Source organism: Oryctolagus cuniculus, chromosome 13 (genome assembly GCF_051225735.1).
Source record: "Oryctolagus cuniculus isolate XC-2025 breed Fujian yellow rabbit chromosome 13, ASM5122573v1, whole genome shotgun sequence".
Classification (NCBI taxonomy): domain Eukaryota; kingdom Metazoa; phylum Chordata; class Mammalia; order Lagomorpha; family Leporidae; genus Oryctolagus; species Oryctolagus cuniculus.
This window is the reverse complement of record NC_142879.1, coordinates 12,487,743-12,507,329: the sequence shown is the minus strand read 5'-3', so window position 1 is coordinate 12,507,329 and position 19,587 is coordinate 12,487,743.

Sequence of the window (19,587 nt, the reverse complement as noted above, 5' to 3'; positions counted from 1 at the left end):
TCTATCTCATCATCTTCATAATCTTGGCTTGGGGTGTTTTATTTGGAGGCGTCATAGTGTCATCATTGATCTTGTTCCCTCGATTTCTGTGTTTATTGCTTGGCATGGTTAATTCTTTTTCCCTCACTGTGAGGTTTTTTTTTTATATATATATACTATGTCTGCTGTTGGAGGAGCCTTGGAAGCTTGAGATGGGTGTGGCCTGAGAGTTCTGCTTGGTTCTTCCGGGTTACAGGTGTGCAAAAGTGACACCCTCAGGTTATGCGTGGTAAATCTCTCTTTATTTATTCATTTATTTATTTTATTTTATTTTTTGTTCAGGAGGTAAGTAATACTGCAAGGCTGAGCAGAATGGATGGTATTTAGCTTCTGCTGGCTTCTGCCCAAAGAGTCTGTGCAGGCTGGGTTTCTCCTGTGGACTCCCACTGGGTTGCCTAGGCTACTTAATTGTAGCCTTAACTCTCCCCTTTTATTATGTATATCCCAGCTCTTTGTCTCTTGCTTGCCTTTGCAAGGTTGGTGGAGAGTGAAACTTGTCTGTACCAGTACGCCCCCACCTTTTTATTTATTTATTTATTAATTTTTCCTTCTCTCCTGTAGTCAGTCTGTTGAACTTTCCCGCTTCAATGCCCGCTTCCCTCTAAAATTCTGTCCGCCGTTTCCCCGCCAATGTCTCCGGTTACTGAGCTCACCTCCGCTTCCAGTGCCGATGTGTGGACTCGGAGCCCTGGGCGTCCCTCCTCTCCCAGCTGGTGTCTGTGTCACATCGTGCATATATGTTCAAATCTTCAAAATTAAAAATTTACTTGTTGGGGCTGGCTCTGTGGCATAGCAGCTAAAGCCACAGTATGCAGTACTTGCATCCCATTTGGGCACTAGTTCAAGTCTTGGGTATTCCACTTCAGATCAAGCTCTCTGCTGTAGCCTGGGAATGCAATAGAAGATGGCCCAAGTGCTTGGGCCCCAGCACCCACGTGGGAGACCCGGAAGAAGTTCCTGGCTTCAGATCGGCACAGCTCCAACTGTTGCAGTCATCAGGGGCGTGAACCAGTGGATGGAAGACCTCACACTCTCTCTATCTGCTTCTGTAACTCTGCCTTTAAAATGAAAATAAATAAATCTACTTCCAGCAAACCTAAAAGTTTCCAATCAAGATACCTACAGTAGATCATTTTCCACTGTCTGCAATAACCTGCAAATCTCAAACCTCAAAATTCCTTCAGCTAATGAATCTCGGGGACCATTATTGTCACACAGATACTGTCACCATGTTGAGGAGAGAGATAGTTAACACTTTCTAAATTCAAACTCTAAGCAAGATTGAATTTGCCTTGCAAAGGGGCATTCCCATGTTAAAATATTCTTGTCATCAATGTCCAATGCTCAGAGAGATATGGCATCACAGGCAACAGCTACCAGTGCGCTACAGAAAGTTAAGGTTTCCCCTTGAAGGTACAATGTTTTAGTATGAAAGATCATAGTTTAATTATAGGCAAAAGCAATCGAAGAGAACACTCACTCAAAAATAAGTTAATGTAATTATAGATCATATTACAAAAGAATAGGGCAAAAATTATAAAGAGCATACAATATGGAGTCCAGAGTAGACCAGAGCATACCAGAATTGTAGTTTCAGACACATGGGTCAAGCATATCATTGCCACCTTAGAAAGAAAGAAAGAGAGATTTGCTAACCATTGCGTGTTCAGATTCTCATTCCAAACTATGAGTTTAGTTATTAAGAAAGCATTTCATCACCTGTATAAAATATCAAAGAAAAGAATGCTGTTGACACTTTGCCGTGCTGGCTTTTTGGATGGTGTTCCCTGCACAACTATTTTCTGACTGGGTTTCTGGAATGCAAAGTAAACAAATGCAGGAATAACCCATGTTTGGAGGCCAGAGAGGGTCAGTACATTAGATTTGCACTTTTCTCATCATCTCTATGGGAAAATGAATAAATATAAGGTGGCACTTTCTAATTTTAAAGCTGTCAAGCAGTGAAATGAATTCCTTGATAAAACTGAGAATTCACCATTGCTAGAATGTTCAAGCAAAGAGTATTAACCACTTTTTTCTGTGATATTAACCACCATATTAAAGAAAAAGGATTCTTTCCTATTCTAAGAATTTTGGTTTGTATTATCAAATTTTTTTCTACACAAAATAATTTTTATGTGGTTATATTGTGGCTATTCTTTTCCTTAAAGAAAAATTCTTTAACTTGTATAATTGTGAAGTAAAACACCAGAGGTGAATAATGGGGAGAGGAAATACAATTGCTGAAAGGGACATTTCTTATCAATGAAAGAGAAAACACAAGGATTTGACTTTCAAAAATAACCAAAATTTGTGAATAATATTGAGACTATATGGAAAGGTAGTAAAAATAAGTAGATGATCAAAGACACTAAATTTGTGAAAGGAAAGCTACACTGAAAGTTAAGAAGAAAACCTATCCATACCTGAGGATTGAGAATATGTTTGATCTATGGAATTAGGCTGAAAAATGTACACACTATAGCTTCAATTGTATGACTAAATTGTGATTATAAAACTTACAGATGATCAGAATTACATGGCTATCCTGATAAATTAATATTTTAATGTTAACATTTTTCTTAGTATCTTGCCAGTGCACGACTGTTTTATATTTTTCTATGAAAACATTTTGTGTACTACATTTCTAAGTATTGTAGGAATGTTCTCCCTGATCCTCTGTATTTGAAAGATGATACAACTTGAATAAAAATTATTTATAATTAGTTAGCTTATCACTAGGTGACTTCCACTGGTCAAAGAAAACTATTTTTATGACTGTGAGAGAGAGAAAATATATTTCAAATGTGTCCCGAGCTTCTTAGTATACACCACAGGCAGCCTCATTTACATGACACGGTATTTATACGGAAGAAAATTATGTGCCAAACCTACAGATATTCTTCATTCAGTTTCCTATTGAAATCTACTGTACTGTGGTAAAGCAAATTAAAACTGAGTGATTCTCTTAATTTATAGTTATGTCTCACATATTATGAGTTTTATAAAAAGTCGTTTTGCATTAATTAATCCACAAATACTACTGAGTCAGTGTCTAGTAGCATAACAATTGCATATAATAAAATTCTAAAAATTAAATCATTGAAGTGTTTATACTTTGGATGTTAGATTCAGTACCCAACACAAAAAGTATAATGAGGCTCCACATGTTTCCTAACATAATCTAAAACAAAAATCTATGGTATAATTAAGGTTTTCCTTTTCCTGGTAAAAATATATAAATCACATGGATGATCTTGAAGTATATTTGTCCAGAAGAAAATTTTCATTGAACCCTACTGTTAAAAATGAATAACTTGACAACAAATACTATTATAGTTATCTGATAAATTAATGAACAGAATGATTTGAATTCAGACAAATGTTAAAAGATGATGTAGCAGAGTGCCGGATTCTGTCCCAGTTGTTCCTCTTCCAGGCCAGCTCTCTGCTGTGGCCAGGGAGTGCAGTGGAGGATGGCCCAAGTGCTTGGGCCCTGCACCCCATGGGAGACCAGGAGAAGCACCTGGATCCTGGCTTCGGATCAGTGTGGAGCACCGGCTGCAGCACGCTGGCTGCAGCGACCATTGGAGGGTGAACCAACGGCAAAGGAAGACCTTTCTTTCTGTCTCTCTCTCTGACTGTCCACTCTGCCTGTCAAAAAAAAAAAAAAAAAAAAAAGATGATGTAGCAAAGCAACCGGTGCAAAATATTGAGTGACATTGTCAAGATGATTCAAACACTTTCATCTGTCAATACAAATGTCAATATCACATATCACATTTGAAAAATACCCCACCCCTCAAGTTTATAATTTCTTTGGATTCTTTCACATAAATTGGCATATATTGGCTTTCCTCATGATATTCTCTCATGTTGATTTTAGTAAATTAAATGCAAAATAAATTAAAATAACAATTGATATTAGCATATCCCCAAGATATTGTATACATAATGAACAATTATGCAGTTAGAACTTTTATACTTTTAATTAAATTATTATCTTGCATATCATATAATGTAGCTAATATTAATTTACTTTAACATTTTTCATAAAAATTATGGACGTTTACTATTCTAGACTAAAAGAGGAATGAGTGTTTGGTGTAGCTGTTAAGACACCATTTGGGATGCTTGCATCCCATATTAGAGTGACTGACTTTGAGACTAGTTTCACTTCTGATCGTATTTTCTTCTCACACTCTGGAAAACAGCAGTTGATAGTTCAAGCACATGGGTTTTGGCCACACATGTGGGATGCTTTGACTAAATCACCAGCACCTGGGGTCAGCCTGGCTTATTCCAGGCTGCTGTTGCAGATGTTTGGTGAGTAAGTGACTGGTAGAGAGATCTGTCTGTGTCTGTCTCACTTGATCTCTCTGCCTTTCAAATGATTAATGTTAAAGAATAAAAACATACATTCTAATAGTAACTCAAATAGACAAGATACTTGAACTCAGATTAGAATAAATTAAAACTTTATTATTGGATAAGGTATAAATGCAAATAGAATTCTCTGAGTTTTAGTTAACATTTTTTTATTAGTATCAAAAATATACAACACATTTTATTGACCTAGTCATATACCTCATGGTCTATCTATTTAAAATCAATAATATTCAATGTGATCCCAATCAAAATACCAACAACATTCTTCTCAGATCTAGAAAAAATGATGCATAATTCATATGAAAACACAAGACCCAGAATAGCTAAAGGAAATTTATACAGCAAACAAAACAAAACAAAACAAAACAAAACAAAACAGGAATTACAGTACCATCACAAACATACTATAGGGCAGTTATAATCAAAACAGCCTGGTTTGGCATAGAAATAGATGTGTAGATGATCAGAACAGAATGGAACTCCAGAAATCAATCCATGCATCTACAACTAGCTTATCTTTGACAAATGAACTAAAATAAATCTCTGGAGCAAGGACAGTCTCTTCAACAAATGGTTCTGGGAAAACTGGATCTCCACATACAGAAGTCTGAGACAAGACTCATACTTTACACCTCACACAAAAATCTACTCAAAATGGATAAAGGACCTAAATGTATGACTCAATACCATCAAATTGCTAGAGAACATTGGGGGAACTGCAAGATATTGGCACAGGCAAAGACTTGGAAAAGACCCCACAAGCACAGGCAATCAAAGCAAATTGACAAGAAGAATTATATCAAGCTGAGAGGCTTCTGCATTGCAAAAGAAACACTCAATAAAGTGAAGAGGCAACCTAAAGAATGGGAGAAATATTTGCAAACTATACAACTGATAAAGGATTAACCCCCAGAATCTATAAAGAGCCCAAGAAACTCAACAGCAACAAAATAAACAATCCAGTTAAGAAATGGGCAAAGGACTTGAACAGATGTTTTTCAAGAGACGCAATGCAAATGGCCGATAGACACATATTAAAGTACTCAGGATCACTAGCCATCAGGGAGATGCAAATCAAAACCACAATGAGGTTTCGCCTCACCCCAGTTAATAGAATGGCTCTCATTATGGAAATTAACAAACAACAAATGCTGGTGAGGATGTGGGAAAAAAACACATTAATCCACTCTTGGTATGAATGTAAACTGGTGAATCATTGTGGAAGACAGTGTGGCGATACCTCAGAAATCTGAATATAGACCTACCAAATGACCGAGCCATACCACTCCAGGGAATTTACCCAAACAAATTGAAATTGGCATAGAAAAGAGTTAACTCTACCCCCATGCTTATTGCAGCTCAAATTCACAATAGCAAAGATATGGAATCAACCCAGATGTCAATCAACCAAAGACTGGATAAAGACGTTATAGTACATACACACTATGGAATAGTACACTGTGGCAAAAAAAAAAAAAAAAAAAAAAAGAAACCTAAAATGAAATCCTGTCATTTGCAACAAAATGGATGCCATTAGAAACCATTATTCTTTGTGAAAAAAGCCAGTCCAAAAAAGACAAATACCATATCTTTCCCTGATCTGTAATAACTAATAGAGTACCTAAAAGTGAACTTGACATTTTAAGATTCAATGATTTTTTAACAGCCTTCATCTCAACTGTTGAGGAACAGTGTTTTTTCTTCATACTATTTGTTGAATTCTTTACTTAATGTAGGGTTAAACTTATGAGTATAAAATTAACTGAAAATAAGGCCGGAGCCACGGCTCACTAGGCTAATCCTCCGCCTTGCGGTGCCAGCACACCGGGGTCTAGTCCCGGTCAGGGCGCTGGATTCTGTCCCGGTTGCCCCTCTTCCAGGCCAGCTCTCTGCTGTGGCCAGGGAGTGCAGTGGAGGATGGCCCAAGTGCTTGGGCCCTGCACCCCATGGGAGACCAGGAGAAGCACCTGGCTCCTGCCATTGGATCAGCGCGGTGCGCTGGCCACAGCTCGCCGGCCGCGACAGCCATTGGAGGGTGAACCAATGGCAAAGGAAGACTTTTCTCTCTGTCTCTCTCTCTCTCACTGTCCACTCTGCCTGTCAAAATAAAAAAATTAACTGAAAATATATCTTTATAAAAATTCAGAATGGGAATGGGAGAGGGAGGATGAAGAAGTGTGAGCACGGGCAGGAGGGAGTTTAGGATGGGAAGCATCATAATGTTTTTGAGTCTATATATTGAAAATAGATGAATTTTGTATGCCTTAAATAAAATAAAAAAATAAAATGATGGATTCATACAAATTTGGAATGATGAATTTTCCAATAAATGAATGCAAATAGTAAATTGAATTCACTGAAATACACTGTTTTCCCAGTCAATTATAGTTCTTAAAGACCTAAAAGAGGAACATCTGTTGAACTAGTTATGGAGCTGGTTGCTGACTGAGAACAGCAGGCAAGGAAGCAATTAATCATCTATACCCCTACAAGGAGCCTGCTAAACAATGTGAATTAAAGGATGGTTTCCTGAAGGAAAAAGATACTATATGGGCTCCATATACAAAACAGTGAAAGTCACAGCAGGGAGAAATGGGAATTGGCACTTTTATGCATAGAGGAGTTCTCAATGGTTTTATCAGTAGTTCAGGTTTTCATCAGTACCTCTTTGGAAAACAGACTAAAACCTGTTGTAAAATAAGGTATTAGTCTTAAAAATAGCAAATAAATTAGTAAATTTACTCTATCTTAACAAGGTGTTGACTTGAACAAACAGCATGTTGAATAAACCTTCTGTTAATTTGTGTACATACAACAGAGAGAGGAGCCAAATTAATTATCCAAGTCAGAAACAGATGGAGGCAAATAAGAAATGGGGCAGAGGATATTATTTTCTATAGTAGAAATAAACTGTTTACTAAAATCTCAGATCTCATTTAACTGAATCATTTTCACTGAATCTTTTTTTTAAAAAAAAAAGATTTATTTATTATTTATTTGAAAGGCAGAATTAGAGAGATAGAGAAAGGGGTGTGTGTGTGAGAGAGAGAGAGAGAGACATGGAGAGAGAGATTCTCCATCCCTGATTTACTCCCCAAATGGCTTCAATGGCTGGGGCAGTGCCATGCTGAAGGCAGGAATCTGGAGCTTCTTCTGGGTTTCCTATGTGGGTATAGGGGCCCAAGCACATGGGCCATCCTCCATTGCTTTCCCAGGCAAAATAGCAGGGATCTGGATTGAAAGTGGGGCTGCAGAGTCTTGAACCGATGTCCGTATATGATTCTGGCATTAAAGGCAGTTGCTTAGACTGCTGTGAACAATGTCAATTTCTCATGGCTGGATTTCATTTTTTTTTTACTGCTGTATAGTATTCTTTAGAGTACACATCCCTTAATTTCTTTATCCACTCTTCTGTTGATGGGCATTTAGGTTGATTCCATGTCTTAGCTATTGTGAATTGAGCTGCAATAAACATTAAGGTGCAGACACCTCTGTTAGTTGCCATTCTAATTTCCTTTGGGTAAATTTCAAGGAGTGAGATGGCTGGGTTGTATGGTAGGGTTATACTCAGGTTTCTGAGGAATCTCCAAACTGTATTCCATAGTGGCTTTACCAGTTTGCATTCCCACCAAGAGTGGGTTGATATCCCTTTTTCCCCACATCCTCGCCAGCATCTGTTGTTGGTAGATTTCTGAATGTGAGCCATTCTAACTGGGGTGAGGTTAAACCTCATTGTGGTTTTGATTAGCATTTCCCTGATGGCTAGTGATCCTGAACATTTTTTCATGTGTCTATTGGCCATTTGGATTTCCTCTTTGTTTTATTTTTATTTTTATTTTTTTTCTAATTTATTTGACAGATAGAGTTACAGACAGTGAGAGAGAGAGAGAGAGAGAGACAGAGAGAAAGGTCTTCCTTCCGTTGGTTCACCCCCCAAATGGCCGCCACAGCTGGAGCTACGCCAATCTGAAGCCAGGAGCCAGGTTCTTCTTCCTGGTCTCCAACACGGGTCACTTGGGCCATCCTCCACTGCCTTCCCGGGCTACAGCAGAGAGCTGGACTGGAAGAGGAGCAACCGGGACTAAACCCGGTGCCCATATGGGATTCTGGCGCCACAGGCATAGGATTAACCAAGTGAGCCATGGCACCAGCCCTGGAAATCTTCTTTGGAAAAATGTCTATTTAGGTCCTTGGCCCATCTCTTAAGTGGGTTGTTTGTTTTGTTGTTGTGGAGTTTCTTGACCTCTTTGTAGATTTTGGTTATCAATCCTTTATCGGTTGCATAGTTTGCAAATATTTTTCCCATTGTGTTGGTTGCCTCTTCACTTTCCTGACTATTTCTTTTGCAGTACTGAAACTTCTCAATTTGATGTAATCCCAATTGTTAATTTTGACTTTGACTGCCTGTGCCTCCGGGGTCTTTTCCAAGAAGTCTTTGCCTGTGCCTATAACTTGCAGGGTTTCTCTGATGTTCTCTAATATTTTTGCAACAAAATGGAGGAATCTGGAAAACATCATGCTGAATGAAATAAGGCAATTCCAAAGGGACAAATATCATATGTTCTCCCTGATCAGTGACAACTAACTGTCCACCTAAAAGGAAATCTGTTGAAGTGAAATGGACACTAAGAGAAACAATGTCTTGATCAGCCCTTGTCCTGACTGTCCAGGAACAACATTGGTTAAACTCTTTAATTAACACACATTTGTTCTTAGGTGTTTAAATTTAACTGAAAAGTGATCCCTGTCAAAAATAAGAGTGCGAATAAGAAAGAGAAGAGATGTATAGTGTGGCACATGCTCACTCGGACTTACCCCTAATGGTAGAACTAGAAATGTGCCAGGGGACTCCAATTCAATCCCATCAAGGTGGCATGTACCAATGCCATGTTACTTTTTAAAGTGATCAGTTTCAGTTCAAAATTGATCAAAAAGATAGGATTAAGTATCAAAGGGATTACATAAATAAGACCAGTGTCTGCAAATAATAATTGATGGAATTAAAAAGGAGAGAATGATCCTACATGGGCAGCAGGATACACAGCAGACTCATAGAATGGCAAATGCCCTAAACAGCACTCTGACCTCAGAATCAGCCCTTAAGGCATTCAGATCTGGCTAAAAAGCCCATGAGAGTTTTGCATGCTGTGGCAAAAAAAAAAAAAAATGACCTAAATGAAAGATCTCTGTGAGTGAGAACCCAGTGGGAAGAACAGGCCATCAACAAAGGCAGTACCTTTCTCTGAAGGGAGGAAATGTAACAACAGATACCACAGAAATAAAATAATCATCAAGAATTATTACAAAGAGCTATATGCCAGCAAATTGAGAAACCTAGAAGAAATGGACAAATTCCTAGACACATATAATGTACTTTAACGGGACATGCAGACACAGAACACATAAACAGACCATTAACCAAGACAGAGCTTGAATCAGTTAAAAAGACCCTCCCAACAAAGGAAAGCCCAGGACCAGATGGCTTCACTGCTGAATTCCACCAGATATTTAAAGAAGAACTAATTCCAATTCTTCTCAAGCTTTCAAAACAATTTAAATGGAAGGAATTCACTGAAACTCCTTCTATGAAGTGTGCAGCTCACTAATTCTTAAGCCAGAAAAAATATGACAGAGAAAGTGAACTATAGACCCATATCCCTGATAAACATAGATACAAAAATCTTCAATAAAATACTAGCCAATTGAAACCAACAGCATATTAGAAAGATCATACACCAGACTAAGTGGGATTTATTCCTGATATACAGGGATGGTTCAACATCCAAAAATTAATAAATGTGATACACCACATTAGCAACCTGAAGACCAAAACCATAGCATTTGACAAAATTCAACACCATTTTATGATGAAACTTCAAGGAATTAATAATCCCACGGCCAGCATCCTACTGAATGGGGAAAAATTGGAGGCTTTTCCACTAAGATTCGGAACCAGACAAGGTTGCTCACTGTCACCATCGCTATTTAACAAAGTCCTAGAAGTTTTAGCCAGAGCTATCAGGCAATAAAAAGAAATCAAAGGGATACAAATAGGTAAAGAAGAAGTCAAACGATCCCTATTTGTTGATGACATGATTCTAGATTCTATATATATATATATGGAACTCAAAAGATTCCACAAAGACTATTGGACCTCATAAAAGAGTTTGGTAAAGCGCATGGTATAAAATCAACACGTGAAAAACAATCGCATTGAAAATGCCGACAAAGTCATAGCTGAGAAAGAACTTCTAAGATCATTCTGATTCACAATAGCTACAAAAATTTTAAATAACTTGGAAAAAATTTAAGCAAGATTGTCAAAGATCTCTACAATAAAAATATAAAACATTAAAGAAAAACAGGGGAAGACAAAAAAAAGTGGAAACATCTTCACTTTCATGGATTGGAGGAATCAGAATCATAAAAAAGTACATACTAACAAAAGCAATTTATGTATTCAATGCAATCCCAAATGAAAATACCAACAACATTCTTCTCAGATCTAGAAAAAATGATGTTAGAATTCATATGGAAACACAGGAGACCCCAAATAGCTAAAGCAATCTTAAAAAATAAAAATGAAGCTCTAGGCATCACAATACCAGACCTCAAAGCATACTGCAGGGCAGTTATAATCGAAACAACATAGTACTTGCACAAAAATAGATGTGTAGACTTATGGAGCAGAATAGAAACTCCAGAAATTAATCTACACACCTACAACCAACTTATCTTTGACAAAGGTACAAAAATCAACCCCTGGAGCCAAGATAGTCTCTTCAACAAATGGTGCTGGGAAAACTGGATCTCTGTATGCAGAAATATGAAACAAGACCCCTACCTTACACATAGATCTACTCAAAATAGGTCAGAGACATAAATCTATGATGTGATACCATCAAATTACCAGAGAATGTTGGGGAAATCCTATAAGACATTGGCATAGGGAAAGACTTCTTGGAAAAGACCCTACAAGCCCAGGCAACCAAAGCCAAAATTAACAATTAGGATTGCATCAAACTCAGAAGCTTCTGCACTGCAAAAGAAATACTCAACAAATTTAAGAGGCAACCTACAGAATGGGAGAATGTATTTGCAAACTATTCAACAGATAACTGGTTAACATCCAGAATCTATAAAGAGCTCAAGAAACTGAACAACCACAAAACAAACAACCTAGTTAAGAAATGGGCAAATGACCTGAAAAGACATTTTTCAAGAGAAGAAACTCAAATGGCTAATAGACACACGAAAAATGTTCAGGATCACTAACCATCAGGGAAATGCAAATTTAAACTATAATGAGGTTTCACCTCATCCCTGTTAGAACAGCTCTCATATAGAAATCAACAAACAACAAGTGCTGGTGAGGATGTGGGGAGAGGGCACCCCAATTCACTGTTGGTGGGAATGGAAACTGGTACAACCACTATGGAAGACAGTGTGGGGATATCTCATAAAGCTGAATATAGACCTACCACTCAGTCATCCACTCTTGGGAATTTATCCAAAGGAAATGAAATTGGCATATGAGAGTGATCTGTAACCCCGTGTTCATTTCAGCTCCAGATGTTCATCAACTGAAGACTAGATAAAGAAATTATGGTGTATATACACTATGGAATACTACATAGTTAAAAAATGAAATCCTGTCATTTAAAACAAAATGAATGAACTCAAAACCATTATACTTAATGAAATAAGCCAGTCACAAAAAAGAAAAATACCATATGGTCTCTCTGATCTTTGGTAACTAATGGAGTACTTAAAAGGTGAACTACATAAACTACATAAATGCTATGATTTTGAGCAGGCCTTGCCTTGACTGTCAAGGAACAACGTTTTTATTGTTTGTTTATTTGTTTTTGTTCTTTTTCTTTATACTATTCGATGAACTCTACATAGTGTAGTGTTAATCTTATGAGTATAAAATTAATTGAAAATTGATCTCTGTAGAAAATGTGAATGAGAAAGAAGAGGGAGGAGGAAGAAAGGTAGGAATATGGGTGGGAAGGACAGATGGAGGAAGAATCACCATGTTCCCAAATTTTTATATCTTAGTGGCCATTTGGAGGGTGAACCAACGGAAAAGGAAGACGTTTCTCTCTGTCTCTCTCTCTCTCACTGTCTAACTCTTCCTGTCAAAAAAAAGTTTGAAGTTGTGTTCCTTAACAAAATTTTTAAAAAAAGAAAAAAATGTATATTTCTCCCTAGGAAATCATTTCAACTGCCACAAAATTGTAGGAGTTAGTGGAATTTCTCATTTTGGTGAGCTGTTCTCTTTCATTTATCAAATAACCATGAAAACTGTAGTTTTGAGTGGAGACTTGGAATACAAGAAGGCTATGCAATAGGTCCAGGGCAATGTACAATCTGCTGTGACCCTTGGGCTTTACCATTTAGTACATCTGATGGTATTGGCGGCAGATAGTGTTGCTGACTTCAGCCTGGGGCGGGCCACTCTAGGTGAAAATCATGAATCAGGAAATTAGGATTTTGGAGAAAAACCATGAATATAACTACTCTAATTTTTTTTTTAAATCTTTTGTTTTCTTCTGGGCTTTAGCAGGGACTGAAAAGTTGACAGTAGACCATGATGTTTCCATGCAACGTAAATTGCCCAGCACAATTTGGCTGTTGTCTGATGCTCCTGGCCATAGCGTTGGTGATAACAACAGCTAAATTACTAAAAGGAAGAGGAATATATAAGAAGGAGCTTGAACAAGTCCTGAAGGCATAAGAAAGCTGCTTGAAGAAATGGTCCAAATGAACATAACCACTATTCTTGCTCTGTTAACTTCTCTCTCTCAGTCCACATTTCTGGTCTCATAGAAAGTTCCCTAGTGATCAGGAAGATAAAAGTAGAGTCTGGCTTATTGATAGCTGTTTGTAATGTTTTGATACTTCTCCAAGAAGACAGCTATAGTACCACAGCTCTTTGGAAGAGCTCTGTTCTCAATTTGTTTGCTGCTGCTGTAACAAAATATCTGAGTCTGAGTAAGTTTTACAGAAAAGAAATTTATTTAACTTATAGTTTTATAGACAGAGAGAATAAAGTTGAAAGTTTTAATTGTTCAGCCTCTGTTGAGGACAACACTAGAGGCATCATGAGATGGTAGAAAAATAGGAAAGTGAACCAAATGCAGACATGGTTATTCACATGGGGTGGCCTCATCTGTCTCTTAAGAATCAACTTGGGGGCTATGGTGTGGCATAGTGGCTAAAGCCACTGCCTGCAGTGCTGGCATCCCATATGGGCATCAGTTTGAGTTCCGACTGCTCTACTTCCAATCCAGCTCTCTGCTATGGCCTAGGAAAGCAGTAGAAGATGGCCCAGGTCCTTGGGCCCCTGCACCCACGTGGGAGACCTGGAAGAAGCTCCTGGCTCCCGGCTTCAGATCAGCTTAGCTCTGGTAGTTGTGAACAAGCAGATGGAAGACTTCTCTCTCTCTCTGCCTCTGCCTCTCTGCAACTCTGCCTTTCAAATGAATCAATACATCTCTCTTAAAAAAGATAACTCACTCTGCAGACATTTATCTCTTTCAAGGGCAGAGCCCCCAGTGACTTAAATATCCTCCGTTTGTCCAGACCTCTTAAAGGTTTGACCACTTCTCAAAATCCCTACTCAAGGGGTCCAGTTTTGAGCACATGATCCTTTTGGGAGGAGGGAGGAATCCAAAAATCATATTCAGATTCTAGCTGCCCTGAAAGAGAGTGGTGATGGGAAGTCTTCCAAGTGAGGAGAACTTAAAAGTGCATCTCAGTGCATAGAGAAATAACAAGACATTTATATCTAAGTTGAATCATGTGATATGGCCAATTATTTGGTAAGAAGATCAAGGATTTGGAAGAAACAGAAATGAAAAATTGGCAAATAGAGGAATGCAGAGAAAGCTCTCCAAAGAGAAACATGATGTAAAGATATTTGTATTCCAAGTGAAAGACCACCACAGGGTGACATTAACTAAAGAGGACTTTAATAATTATCTGGTGGATGAAGTGACCTGTTCTGTGGATGTTGGTCAACCTCTTTCCCTGGTCACTCCTATCTTTGACCAATTGGCTTATGATAAAAGTAGCTGTGGACAGGATGGAAATTTTGGTTCTAAAGTATGAACTTCCATTCAACAAAGTTTACTGGTCATAGGCACACATGAGTTCCCATTCTGCCATTAATAAATATAGAACAGCACGTCTCATCCAAATATTGACTAAGGAATTTATTTCACAGTAAATAAATGTGGAAATGGACCCAAGATCATTAAATTAACAATTCTTAGACTGTTTTTATTCACAGAATGGCTGGTAGAGTTGGTAATCAATTTTTGAACACTCACTGGTATTGCTAGCCAAATGCCAGCATATTTCAGACCTGAGAAAATACCTCCAGCATATTCTATTTACTTAGTGTCCTTAAATAGTGCTATATCTCCCATAATTAGAATTGGTGAATGTGGGATTCAAGGGGAAGAACTAGGAGAGTCTCCTATCCCTGTCACTCCATGCGATATACCAGTAAACTTTTGATTATTGTTCCTAATGAATTTAAGTCATGGCAGTCTGGAGATCTTAATTCTGAAGGGTGTAATTCTTTTGTCAGGGATATGGCAAGGATTGCATTGAACTGGACAATGAGATACAGGCCTAGCAAAATTAGTCTCCTGAATAAAATGACAGACTAGAATGGGGGTTCTAAACTGGTTTGAGGGATTCTTCTATGAAGGTGGAGTTGGTTTGCCATGGAATGAAGGAGAATCTCTTAGTGCTTCTTAGTATTCTTCTATAATTAAAATCATGGAAAACTATTACAATTCAATGGAGGTTGGACTTCTAATGGCTCAGAGCTTTTGGAAATAACTTGGGTATGTCCGTAAGGCAAGCAATTAGGACAAACCAAAGTGCCTGCTGGAGTGAAATCTACTGACTGGCATAAACTGTTATCATGTGATGTGTTTGGAGGAACAGTGATTCTAATAGTTACCAGAATTTCTTTCTTATTTTGAGAGGAATATGAAGGTATGAATGTGACCGTGTATGTTAATATCTTTTTTTTCTCTCCTCCCTTATTCCCAAATCATTCATAGAATGGGTTGATGTTAGTTAACTTCACAGCATATCTGAGGGGGCCTAAGTCAATGGGTAGAAGAATAAATATTGGTTCAAGACAAAATAAAGTTTGTACCTTTTCTGTAGCAAAGGTTAGTGTGCTTTCAGTTAGACTTTGTGTCATCTTAATTTAAGCACAACTTACTTAAGTGAGCTAAGCCTGGATTTTCAACATGTAGGGATTAATATGGTTTAATGAGGTGTGCATGGGTTCCAACTTGACAAGGGGTGAATTGTGGTGGCTTTGTAATATGTTAACTTAGTAAAGCTTAACTGATGTGAGGCAAAGGCCAGGTCTGCAATTGTGTCACCCTCTCCTCCCTCCTCTTGCCATTTCTCTAACTACTGGAGCAGTGTAAATGGTTAGCCCCTGTTAATGGGCCTTGGCTACTGCAAGATAACCAAACAAGGTCAGGGACTACAAGATCTGACAAACACTTTAATCTGTTCTTGTGGCCTCTGGTTTGTCTTATGAGTTTCTTATTGTTGCTTTATTTTATACCTATCTTCCCTCCTCAGTTATCTGTTTGGTGTAGGCTCCGGCATCAAACACAAACATACAGAATTTTGAATTTATGCATTTGTCTAGGTAATACATGCATTTACTAGGTTGCTTTGAGTCTGTTGATGAATTTTAGAGTTCACAAATTAAACTGCAGAGGAGAAGATTATATATGCATACATTATATGTACATACATGTATGTATATACATATAATTATATATAATGTATAACATGTGAATGTATACATATATATACATATATATGTATAATTTTCAGTACTTTTACTTCTTGTATTGGGCCCATGTTAAAATATTTCAATTGTTTTCCAGAAGTGAGTAGTGGGGCTGGCACTGTGGTATAGTGGGTTAACACTTTGGCCTGAAGTGCTGGCATCCCATATGGGTGCCAGTTCTAGTCCCGACTGCTCCACTTCTGATACAGCTCTCTGCTATGGCCTGGGATAGCAGTAGAGACGGCCCAAGTCCTTGGGTTACTGCACCCAAGTGGGAGACCAGGAAGAAGCTCCTGGCTCCTGGCTTCGGATCTGCACAGATCCAGCCATTGCAGCCATCTGGGGAGTGAACCAGTGGATGGAAGATCTCTCTCTCTGTCTCTACCTCTCTCTGTAACTCAGTCTTTCAAATAAATAAAATATATCTTAAAAAAAAGAATAAGCAAGGTGGAAGATCTCTCTCTCTTTCTCTGCCTCTCCTCTCTCTGTGTAACTCTTTCAAATAAATAAATAAAACCTTAAAAAATGAAGTGAGTAGTAATGCATTCTTTCTCATATATAAAGAAGAAAGATATATGGTGTCACTCATTTATCCTTAATATTTCTCAGGAATCAGAATTAAGTCAGCTTTCTTCTCTGAAAGTCAAGAGTAGCAAAATCCCTTAACTATTGTTTATCTTTCTTTGCTAGAAATAATTAACATAAAAAAGATGATTGCTGGGAGTCAGGAGAAAAACAAATGGCTCAGAAAATTCACAAAACATTCTCAAAAAAAATTATTATTGGTGGTTATTAATAGAATGTGTCGGTTTTCTCTCTTTGGAACAGTAATGATTTCCCACCACCGAGAGGTGCTCTCACACTTGGCAGTGCAATATTTGCAAAATATTGTTGTTCTAAAAGTTCATATAAGTATTTTTAAAACATGGTATTAAGCATAGGACATATTTGTTTAAAATGATTATATGTCATAGCACGAAAAGGATTGTGTGGTCATTAAAAAGCAGTAACTTGCCTTAATGAAGACATGTTCTCACTACCCTTTGGTCATCAGGCTGAAGGAAAAAATAATCCATCATCTATAAGTTCTTGGTGTTTGATGCCTTAAAATGTTACCTTTCATGGTCACAGGAGTGATATCCTGGCAATATGTTAGTATGTTGTTCTTTTATTTTGAATACTAAGCTGCTTTAAATTTTTGTGCTGTTGCCATAATTTTTGCTTATCTATGTTAAATTATATCATCGTTTGCAAGCTGCTGGAGACATTGCCTGAGAGGCTGTTTCTGAGAGGCATCTTTGATTTGGCTGGGTATTTATAAGGGAGGATGCATAGCACTGCAGTCAGGCCTGGACTCCTTAGTGCACTCTGACCCAGAAGCCTGGCTCTGCTCCTCTCCTGATCTACAACGGAAAGCATGACCTGATATCCCCAAATTTGTTATGCAGATCGAATGTAGAATACAATGGATATGAAATCCTTCAAGTAGTGCCTGACACACAGTAAGCGTTCAACATGTGTTACACAAACCAGTATCTTCTTTTCTGCCTGCTAATAAGCTGGAAACGCATGTGGACCTCACGGACACAATTTGTAACCAACAGAAGAAAGGATGAAAGATCTTAGACAATAAAATTAATCTACTTTTAAAATACAGGCTCCCACATAGAGATAGCACTAAAATAATAAAAGTTGCACTAATAGTAACATCCTTAACTCTGTAACTTTGAAGTGAAATTTTAGAATAATTATATATTTTCCTGAGTAGTTTCTTCAGCTTCCCCATGAATTTATGCAGGGCCAGTAGATATATCTAAGCACTATTAGATAAAATGCTACTTTTCAAAAAAGTGGGAACAGCATGTAATTATCTCAGCATGATATTTCTTTGGTAATTGCAGATAAATTGATAAAAATATCTTGACTACTAGACAAGTAGAGTACTGATGGCAATTTACTAGGCTATAACGAAAAGTGATTTTCTCTCAAGTTTTAATATAAGTACTTACTTGCTTTATCTTATGACAAATACAGAACTTTTCATATCACCAACTCAAAGTCTTTGGAAAAACTGCATAACTGCTAATCCTCAAGATTGGCTGTATATATGATATGCAAGTATTTGTTTATTGTTTTCCTGTTGAGAAATTTCCTAAAAAAATCATATTTCTTAGAATGGAGTATTTTAATAGTGCATTTTATAAAAATATGTCTTAAATTTGCAATCTTCAGAACTTCCTGAAAATACTCTTTTTTTTAGAAGTCAACATGGGAAGTCATAAACCCTTCATTTTAACAATTATTCACAACATGCACACTCAAACACATATTTGCTTATAGCTTACAGATTCATGGAAAGTCTCATTCCAGTTCTGTTTTGAATTTTTGTTCATTTGTACTTTTGTTAACATGTAGTTTCCATTAAATGAAGTTGATCTACTCTTTGCTTTAAAGTGAAGTTAAGCTCTATATTAATTTTATTTGGAAAACATACTGTTTTGAACTATTGAATTTTGTCTGATTATTTACATTTTCATTTCTTCCTTGAATTGATCTCAATAGAAATGTATGAGTATTTATAGTTCATTTATCATTAATATTTATTAGAAGTATTAATAATATGCAACCCATTTACTCTAACTGTAAGTTATTTCACCTAACCTGAAACATACTTTCCTCATTAACAAAAGGGTTTTAGATTCATCACAAATTTAATAATGTATATCCAAATGGGGAAGTGCAATAAGATTCAATTAGCTTATTGAGGCGAGTGGGAGAATTTATACTTACATGAGGGCAATACGACCGGTAATAAGATTGGCTTAGCTCTGATATGACATCTCTGCAATGCTATTCATTACAGGTTAGAAAGTTGAATGTACACTTCAGAAGCACAGCCAGTTAACTGTGACTCCTCATAATCATGTGTTTTTCTAAAGCCCACCTATATCTCTCAGTTATAGGCAAGTCAGGCCAGCATGAGCAGTTCTATGAACGGGAAGCAAACTATTGATGAGGACTCAAAAAACTGTCAATGTGCCAAGGATCATACATCAAGTATATTTTGTAAGTCATAATTCTATTCTAAAATTAATTATATATACTGCAGAAAAGGTATTTAGTAATATAGAAAAATTATAACGTCATTCAAATTCCTGTTAAATCTTAAATCCCCTTTCCAACTAAACTTCTCCTGGGATACCCTCTTCTAAGCCAAAAGCACTAATAATGGTCATTTCAAATATCATTACAGAATTATAACTCAGAGAAAACAATGTATAATAGGTAGTTGTTGACTGGCATATTGATGAATG